The sequence below is a fragment of the Rhinopithecus bieti genome, unplaced genomic scaffold (genome assembly GCF_001698545.2).
Source record: "Rhinopithecus bieti isolate Rb0 unplaced genomic scaffold, ASM169854v2 scaffold_115, whole genome shotgun sequence".
NCBI classification, from domain to species: Eukaryota; Metazoa; Chordata; class Mammalia; order Primates; family Cercopithecidae; genus Rhinopithecus; species Rhinopithecus bieti.
Genome location: NW_016803181.1, coordinates 1,143,684 through 1,153,417, shown reverse-complemented (window position 1 = coordinate 1,153,417; position 9,734 = coordinate 1,143,684).

Below are 9,734 nucleotides of genomic sequence, written 5' to 3'. Positions count from 1 at the left end.
ATATATTTTTTTTTTAAGCTCTCTTCTCTTTAACTTGGTAGCATGGGAAAATTGTTCTGGTTATCACAGCTAGAAAAAGCAACCCCCTGCTATGTGATAGAATTTTGATCAAGCAAAGGCTTAAGGCTGGACATGGCAGTGGTTTCTATTTAAATATTTATAAATGTTTGCTATGTCTCATGAATTCCTGCCTTCGGCATAAGCACTTTCCATGTGAGGCTCCCCTTGGTGTGCTGAGCTTGTAGGACAGTTAACCTCCATGGGATTGTGTTCCAGAATTAGATATTCTGCTTTCAGAAAGTGGCCCTCAGGAATAAAACTCATGCAGCAGGATTGAATCAAACTTTGGATACAGAAGCAACAAAACTAAGAGCACTTAAGAAAATATTAGTTATAAATCAAGCAAAATTCCTACTGGTCATATTTAGTATATCAAAATAGAATATAATAAAATGTGTGGGTGCTTCAAAATTACTTATCAGAACAGCAGAAGGAGATATCTTACACCTTTCCATGAGTTGTTTTCATTACCCTTTCTCTGATGCTCACCAATGCATGGCAAATCATTTCAAAGTATGGAAAATGAAATCAATGAATACTCAAACTGGCTATTTCAGGTATGGCAGTGAGTGAAAACCATGTTTTCCTTAGTATTTCAGCTCTATTTTTTTAGATGATATACTATGTGCTTGGTAGTTCTCAGTGATCAAAACAAACAGAAACCCTTGCCTTCGCAGAGTTTCATTGTTTCTTTTCCTATGTGTTTAGTTAGCAGTGTTGATATAGTCCAGGGACTCCTAGAAACACCTGTTGTGTTGCTTTGGTGCTCAGATGCTGTTCATCTTCCATGGCACCTGTATTTTATCTGCATGCAGGTGAGTGGCATGTATGGGAAAAGAGGAGAGCTAGACGCATGCACTGCAGAATATAGGGATCTCTATTTTTTAAAAAATCTCTCAATTCTGTGAAAAGACAGCACAAACAAACTAAACCTCAACGCAGCACCATAGCCCATGTAGGCATTCTGTTCCTTTAGATCTAAGGTGAAGCTGGAGAGTATTGGTATGGTTTTGTGCGGCATTACAAAGAGAAGGTAGAATTCAGAGTCACACAGACCAGGGATGCCTTCCAGTTTGTGGCCCAAGGTACATCCAATAAACTCTTTGGGTCTCGGTTCCTCAACTCTTATGATAATTTAACATCGTTTACTTTGTGGGTTCTATGTCTATTTTCTTCATTTATGCAAAAAGTATTTATTGAACATCTGGTGTGTCATTTTAGGCACTGCTCTAAGTGCTGGGGATATAACAAAAATTCTTGCCCTTGTAGAATTTACAAGGAGAGAGAGAATTTTACTAATTAATGTAGAAAATTGGATTCACTCGTAGCAACAACAAAAATGGATTTTCCCATAACAAAAACTGAAGCAAAATGCTGTTCTGAAATCTTCTTAAAGTAACATCAGAAATTAGTATGCACCTATCATGTATAGCCTCATTATGTTCTACTTTGTCTTGCTATGCATATGAGCTCAGCCAGAGTACTTCTCAGAGAGGATACCATGTGGATGCAAATAAGAGCAAAGAAAGCACCAAGTAGTTACAATGGTCCTTGCTGGGCATTCAGGGAAGCTAATTATTTGAGAGAGAACAAGCCTAGGAAAGACATTTGGGATTAGGTGAAAAGTGTACCCCTCCAGGGAGCGAGAAGCCATTCCATGCCCAGGCTGTCCATCCCTCCACCACAGGATATCATTGCCCACGGGCCCTTACTTTACTTCTTGATGTTTCCAACCTCTCTTTAAAGTTTTTTCTTATTTTCCAAAACTTCGAAACCACACCCAAAGGAATATTGGCTGTGAAATCAATGAATGTGTGTCTCGGTTAGATCAGCCAGGCTGTTTCTCTTAACACATTCCCCTGACATGATTCTGAAATAAATTAACATCACAATGCTTTCTTGACCATCAAGTCACACAGAAATGAAACTAGTCTGAAAAGATTTACTTTTCACAAGGCTATTTAAGTTACTACTAGAATTTTTCTAGAGTCTTTTCTAGTTCCAAAGTACACATATATGAGTTATCTTTTTCTTTTCAAAATGAATTTTCTGGTTATATTCCACTGTAAATCCCCTTTGGAAGTAGATAGGACGTGTAAATAAATTATATGATAAATTATTGTTACTTTTGCCTAGGTTTAGGGGTTTATATAAATTCTGAGAATAATGAAGTGATTCTATACCATGTAATCTGTGAATCCCATTTTTTGCCTAAGATGTGACATGCCATGCATGAGACTTTGCTGATGTGAATGGATACTATATATCCTATGTTCTTTTTCAGTCACTTATTCTCCTACCTTATCATGCCTGTTTTATTTTCTTGCCCCATGTAATGTTCTCTCTCAGTCTCTGAGGACTTAATAGCTTCCTAAAGGCAAAGATCTTTAAATTTTTTTTTCTGTTTTATTTATTGCTTTATATCTAGAGCCTAAAACGATGTCCGGTATACTATAAACTCTCAATATTTATTGACTGAATGCGTTTAGGTTTTTAACTTTAGATGATGATAGCTAATATATATCTAGCCACTAGTATGTGCCAAATACTCTTTTAAACACTTTACATGTATTGACTTATTTAATCCTTAAAATAACCCACACAGGCACAGAGAGAATATAAATTTGTTCAAGTTTATTGGCAGAAGCAGGATTTGAACTCAGGCAGTCTGCCTCTGAGTCATTAACCACTGTACTATTACCGACTCTCTAGGATAGCATAGTTGGTAGAGAAAAAACATAAATGTTTTCCTTGATCTTTAATATAAATTTTTAATGTTATATTTCTAAGTTATTGTATTAAATTAATTTAAATATATATTCATTTATGCACTGACTATATATTACAAATTTGTGGTTCAAAATTCAAAAGGTACAAAGAGATATAAAAGGAAAAGTCTCTCTCCTCACTCCTGTTCTTGAGCCAACCAGTTCTCCTTCCGAGAGGCAGCCAACAGCTTGTTCAGGTCTAATTCTGGCTCTGCACTCTCCAGACATGTAACTTCAGGCAGAATAATTAACCTTTCTGTGCCTTGGTTCTCTGGCCTGAAAAATGGGGATAATAAAATACCTCCCACATGGAGTTTTTATGAGAATTAAGTGAATTAATATTTGTAAAATGCTTAGAATGGTACCTGTCACAAAATAAGTGCCAATAATCTGCCACTATTAATTTTGTGAATCCTTCCAGATAGTTTACTCATCTGCAAGATGTATACATATATATATACACACACACCCCTATACATACTCCTTTACCACTCCCCCAGCCATTTTTTAAATAAATACAATTATGCACCTTGCTTTTCTCACATTTTAATTAAAAAATAAGTCTGCAAATACATTTTCTTCTGATAACCCACTATCAGCCTTTCTGATGTGTGTCTTCTTGGCTTAAAGAAGGATAACTGACATTCATACAGCCAACAGACACATGAAAAAATGCTCATCATCACTGGCCATCAAAAAAATGCAAATCAAAACCACAATGAGATACCATCTCACAGCAGTTAGAACGGCAATCATTAAAAGTCAGGAAACAACAGGTGTTGGAGAGGATGTGGAGAAATAGGAACACTTTTACACTGTTGGTGGGATTGTAAACTAGTTCAGCCATTGTGGAAAACAGTATGGCGTTTCCTCAAGGGTCTAGAACTAGAAGTACCATATGACCCAGCCATCCCATTACTGGGTATATACCCAAAGGATTATAAATCATGCTGCTATAAGACACATGCACACGTATGTTCATTGCGGCACTATTCACAATAGCAAAGACTTGGAATTAACCCAAATGTCCATCTGTGACAGACTGGATTAAGAAAATGTGGCACATATACACCATGGAATACTATGCAGCCATAAAAAGGATGAGTTTGTGTCCTCTGTAGGGACATGGATGCAGGAAAACATTTTCTTCGGCCTTCTTTGGTTCATTTATGTCAAGTCTACAAAGTAATTGACAAAACATAGATTAACAGGAGTGAAAAAGTTCATTTCTGTACAGGAACTAACAGAAGACGTAACTAGCTTACTAAATGCTTAAAATTAGAGGCTTGTATACATAATTTAGTAGGAGAAAGAAAAGAAATGAAAACACTACTGTGGGAACAACAAATAGGTTTTCTTAAAGACTAAAGAATTTTAGAACAAAAGTGAGACAAAATTTGTGATGTTCGTTTATGCAGGTGCGAGTGGCTTTACTGCCTTCATCACAGCCATGAAACTCCCTCTGAGAGGGGATTTAGGGAAGGTTTACTCTCGGTTTCTCTCCTGGGAGTAATTTATGGCAGCCTCATTTTCCAGAAGTTGCTGCCTTTTGTCAGATAAAGGAAGCTATGAGAAAGCTTCTTTCTGTATTTGTTGAATCTCAAATCTCTTGCATTCAAAATAATCTTCGTACCACCTCTGGGGTTCTCAATGGATCTCTACAGTTGGTCGTCTCTAATTTCATTTTAGTAGTGCTTGTAGCAGAATCATCAGCTGTACTGATGATTATAAAATAAAATTTTAAAACATGAATTTTAAAAATATACAATAGCCTGTAAGCATAAGGCAGAGAATGAGCTTTTGACTAAACAGCAACAATTGTTCTCTTGTAATATAATTTCCCTGCAACTTTATGTTTCCAATGAAGTTGAAATTGTTCCTTGACTTTCAATTCCCTTCCCTTATGCAGTGAAGTAGAGAAGAAATCTAGAAGTGATTTTTAATTAATTGAACAGATAGGGACACCATGAATATGCATCCTGGGAGTTTTGTACATTTTGTAACTGTATGAAAAATCTCTATGAAAAGCAAATACTATGGGAACCATTTCAGTTCAGTTAACTGCTACCATCTCTACGTTGACTCTGCACATCCAACTTCTGTTATCTACTTCCAGAGAGGCTCATTTCTTATCCTGTGAATATTAAGGAAGGTAAATTTATATACTTTTGGTAAAAATACATGCACTAGGGGCGGAGCAAGATGGCCAAATAGGAACAACTCCAGTCTCCAGCTCCCAGCACTAGCGACACAGAACACAGGTGATTTCTGCATTTTCAACTGAGGTACTGGGTACATTTCACTAGCAAGTGCTGGACAATCAGTGTTGGTCAGCGGCTGCAGCCCAACCAGTGAGAGCTGAAGCAGGGCCAGGCATCTCCTCACCTGGGAAGCGCAAGGGGGAAGGGAATCTCTTTTCCTAGCCAGGGGAACTGAGACACACAACACCTGGGAAATCGGGTAACTCCCACCCCAATACTGCGCTTTACCAAGGGTCTTAGCAAACGGGCACACCAGGAGATTATATCCCACACCTGGCCGGGAGGAGCCCACGCCCATGGAGCCTCCCTCATTGCTAACACAGCAGTCTGCGATCTAACAGCAAGACAACAGCGATGCTAGGGGAGGGGCGCCCGCCATTGCTAAGGCTTAAGTAGGTAAACAAAGCCGNAAAAGAAGGATAACTATGGTTTCCTGCTACTTTTTTAATTATTTCTCATTATTGTGATGGATACTGTCGGCGAATAGCCATTCTGAGGGCAACATGAGATAGGTAGGAATTAACAAAGTCAGTTATGAAAAATGAGTGATGGTATAGATTGTGACCTTTAGAAGCTGGTTTTGGTCTCTGATCCAGGTGGTTGTGTCAGCACCAAGAATTTCTGTATCAGGAGCTTGGGTAGTAGCAATGATCTGACAAGAAAGTGGCGCTGGGGGATTTGTCTTAGAGTTGTATTTGCGTAGAAAACATACTGTTTCAACTAGTTTTAACACATATATGGAGTGGGGGTGTTTGCTAATGGAAGCTGTGAAGGACAGGCATTATGTCTGCCCCCCTCCCCTTCCCATCAAAGCATTCCTTGGCCCTACCCCTGCCTCAGGACACTGTTGTCCTTGGCTCTACCATTTGGAAAAACAAAACAAAATGAAAAAACAAACAAACAAAAAAAAAAACAGAGAAACATAAGGTCCATTTTCCTGATAGGCACCCTGCCTGTAGAAGAGGAGCTGCAGCTTTGGTCCAGTCGGGAGGGCAGGACAACCCCAAGTAGAGAGCTACTGAGAGAGAGAAGAAGAGAAGTAGGGGTTTTAATTACAACTGCATTTTGATAGGAAGGGTAGTTGATCATACAACAGGTGAAGGAAGATCTTCTAGAGAATGTGGGGGCCCAGACACTGGCTGTGAGCCAAATCCTCTCTCAGCTGCTCTCTGTGGTTTAGTGACTCAGCATTACAGAGGCATCCTGTTTCCGGGAACAAAAAGATTTTAGCAGCCAGCAGAGAGCACCACATACATTAGAATGGTGAGGACTGCCACCTCCTTCAAGAACAGGGGTGAGGGTGGTGGTGAATGGGAATGGAAGCCCACATTCACTGATGCATTTTTGCTCCCTCAGATCCTGTCTTAGTCTTAGGAAAGGAAGTGAAGTTTCAAGGACAGTTCAGAACTGCTTTTTCTCTCTGGGCTCAGGTGAGAGAATCTTGCAGTCCTCAAAGATTTTAGGGCAGGAACAATTTGTCTTTCCAACACAGTTTGAATGGTTTTTAGGTCACAAGTTATCCAAGAACATCAGGGAAACTTTGCAGTTCTGCACTGACTCTCTGGTAAGGAAGCTCCAGAGAGACTGTGCCATGTGATGTCCCACATCAGTAGCCTGGAAGCCACAGAGTAATCCCAGACCCCTGACTCCCAGTCCCTTTGTCCTCTGAGGAGCTTTTCGGTCAAAGAGCCCTCATCCCAAATTCAGCCTTGTGGACCTTTTCAAATTCAGTACTGAAAGGCTTAAAGAGCAGCAGGAAGTCCCCAGGGAAGGTCAGCATCACCTTCAGGGGCTGTTGCTTTGCTGGTTCTGTGCACAAAGCGCTCTGCACATGCAGTGTAGACACTACATGTTTCTGAGCTGCTACAGCTGCTCTGAAAAAACGGGCTTCCCCACTCCCGGGGAATCGAAACTACACAGTTTCACTCTGTCTTGTTTTGTTGTCAGCTGGCTTTCAGCATTCCCTTGTCCCCACAGAAACCTCAACATGGATCCCTTGCATGAGTGTTGTACAATGGGAGCTTTCATTCCTGCTTTGGCACCTGCAACCCTGGGTTAACAGTACCATGGAGCGGAGAAAGCGTTTACCAAAGAGTGCGGTGCTGCTATCCCACCCCGTGCAGCAGTTGAGCAGAGGCAAGTAGCAGGGCTATGTGTGCTCGCAGGGAAGGAGGGGAGATGAATCATGGGAGAACCATTCCCACTGCTACCCTGAGTACTCGGAATGTCAACTACAAATGTATTGTGTCAGGCAAAATGATACCCGATGTTTACCCCTAACATGTTCTGGGCTTCCAGGGGAAAACAGACCACAGAACCAAATGTACCAGCCAGGGTTCTTGGTTACAAGCCACAGAATCCATTCTTAATCAGAAGGCTGGTTCTGGAGCCAGGCTTTGAGGTCTCCATTCTGTCTTTATCTGTTACTAGCTGTAGGACCTATAAACCAATTATTCAGCCACTCTGGGCTTCAGATTTTCATTTGTCAGATGAAGGCAGGAGGATTAAAGCATTGAATATATGTGAACTAACTGGAGCAGGGCCTGACTCATATTAAGCATTCTGTTAACCATCATCACCATCACCACTACCACCACCACCGTCGTCGTCATCGTCATCATCATCATCATCAATTTATCCTCAGTCAGAAGGCCATGGAAGCAGATTCAGAAAATGGGTAGGTATTAAGGGAGGATGAGCAGCAGGATTAATAGCGAAGTTTATGCTGCAGAAACAGCCTGATGAGAATGCTGCCGCCGGCACCACTGCCACGGCTTACGGTAGACACCACTGCCATCTCAGCTACTCACCTCTATGGTCACTACTGAACACTGCTATAGTGAAATCAATTATCAATTCAGCTTTTCTCCACTTACTCAAAATTTGAAATCTTATATGGAAGCAAATATTTGCCAAAGTCCAATTTACCTGTCTGAGACCCTTATGTCAGGGTTGAACAGAAATTGCATCTCATTCATGCTGTTTTCTGTACTGGGAAGTTGTGTTCTGTCTCCTATAAAGGCTCATACAACAGGGATTCTTCCATTGTAGGGCAGACAATACTAACAACCCCAAATTCAAAATGGGCAAATGTCCATACACAATGACAAGTGCTGTAATAATGGTATGACGCTATGGCTACAGTGGTCACTACTTCTTCTTGGGGAAGTCGGGAGCTCTCTCCTAAGCCTGCTCTCTTCTAGGGCCTGCCTGGCTCAATGGATGAACACTTCATGCATTCAATTGCATAAGCTAGAAACCCAGTTATCATCCCTGACACCTGTCTCTCCCTTACCCCACATAGCCAATCCATCACACACCATCCTTTCAATGTCACTGCCTGAAGTCATTTAAATCCACCTCTTTCCTTCTACTTCCTAATCCAGGCAACCCCTATTATGCAGTTAGACTATTACAGTAACCTCATCACAGATCTCCCTGCCTTGTCTCTGACCTCTCTCCAGTCTGTTCTCCTACAACAACTACAGTGATTGTTTCAAAATGCATACCTGAGAATCCATTATCCTTTCAGTTTAATGGTTTCGTAAGTCTCAGGTTAAAGACAAACTCGTTACCATGCTCACATGGTCTTGCCTGTTTTGGTTTTCACTCTTTCTAAATTCAAACGTCCTTTGCTGTCATTCACTGTACACCAGACACAGTGCTCTTCTTCTTGCCCCTATTCTACACATGCTTCCTCTTGCTACAAAGCCTTGTCCTACCTCAGGCACTTTCCTCCCATCTTTTCCTGTTTATCCCTATCATTAGTTGGTGCTCAGATCAAGTATTACTTCTTCAGGTGAGCCTTCCCTGACCCTGGAAAATCGTCTTATTCCAGATCCTCAAAGCATCCTGAAACTTTTCTACACAAACATTCATCACAATTGTGCCATTTATCATTTATTGATTATTTACATAACACATGAAAGCAAGGACCATGTCTGACCATTGCCTAGCAAATCCCATTTGTTGAGGGAATTAATGAATGAAAACATAGCTTCTTATTGGAGGTTAAATTTATCATTGATTTTGAGGCCTGATTGAGAGTTTGTTGCATGGAGAAGAGGAGTAAAAGCATTTCAAGAGTAGAAACAGGGGATTCAAACGTCCCCAGATATACAAGGAAAGGGTGTATTTGGAGAAAGTTTAGCATGGCTGTTGTACAGAGTGAGTGGAGGTGGACAAGAGGGAGAAGGAAAGCAGCATATAAGGCTAGTGAGGACCAATTGCAAAGGACTTTGAATGTGTGATAAGGTGTTGACATGCACTTTTCTCTGTGTTTATGGAGATAATCTGTATGCCTGAGCAGAGGAAAGTCATAATCAGAAATGCAAAATGAGAGCTGAGGCAAAGACATATGTTTGTTATTTAAATTTGTAAATACCAAGTTAGCAAATATACCTACTTCTACAGCAAAGTTTTGGTCATTCATTATAGAATTAAAGGTTAAAGGAGGTTTACATTTCAAAATGCCTAAAACAATGTTGAAATACCTGTTTCTAATAAGTGCAATCTTAACTATCAGATTTTTTATTCCCTGCCTCCAATAACTGTCCCCCAAATAATTGCTATTTATATTCCAGTGAACAGATGTCATGTGACCAGCTGGAAAAAATTAGTTGCATATAACATGATCAATCAATAG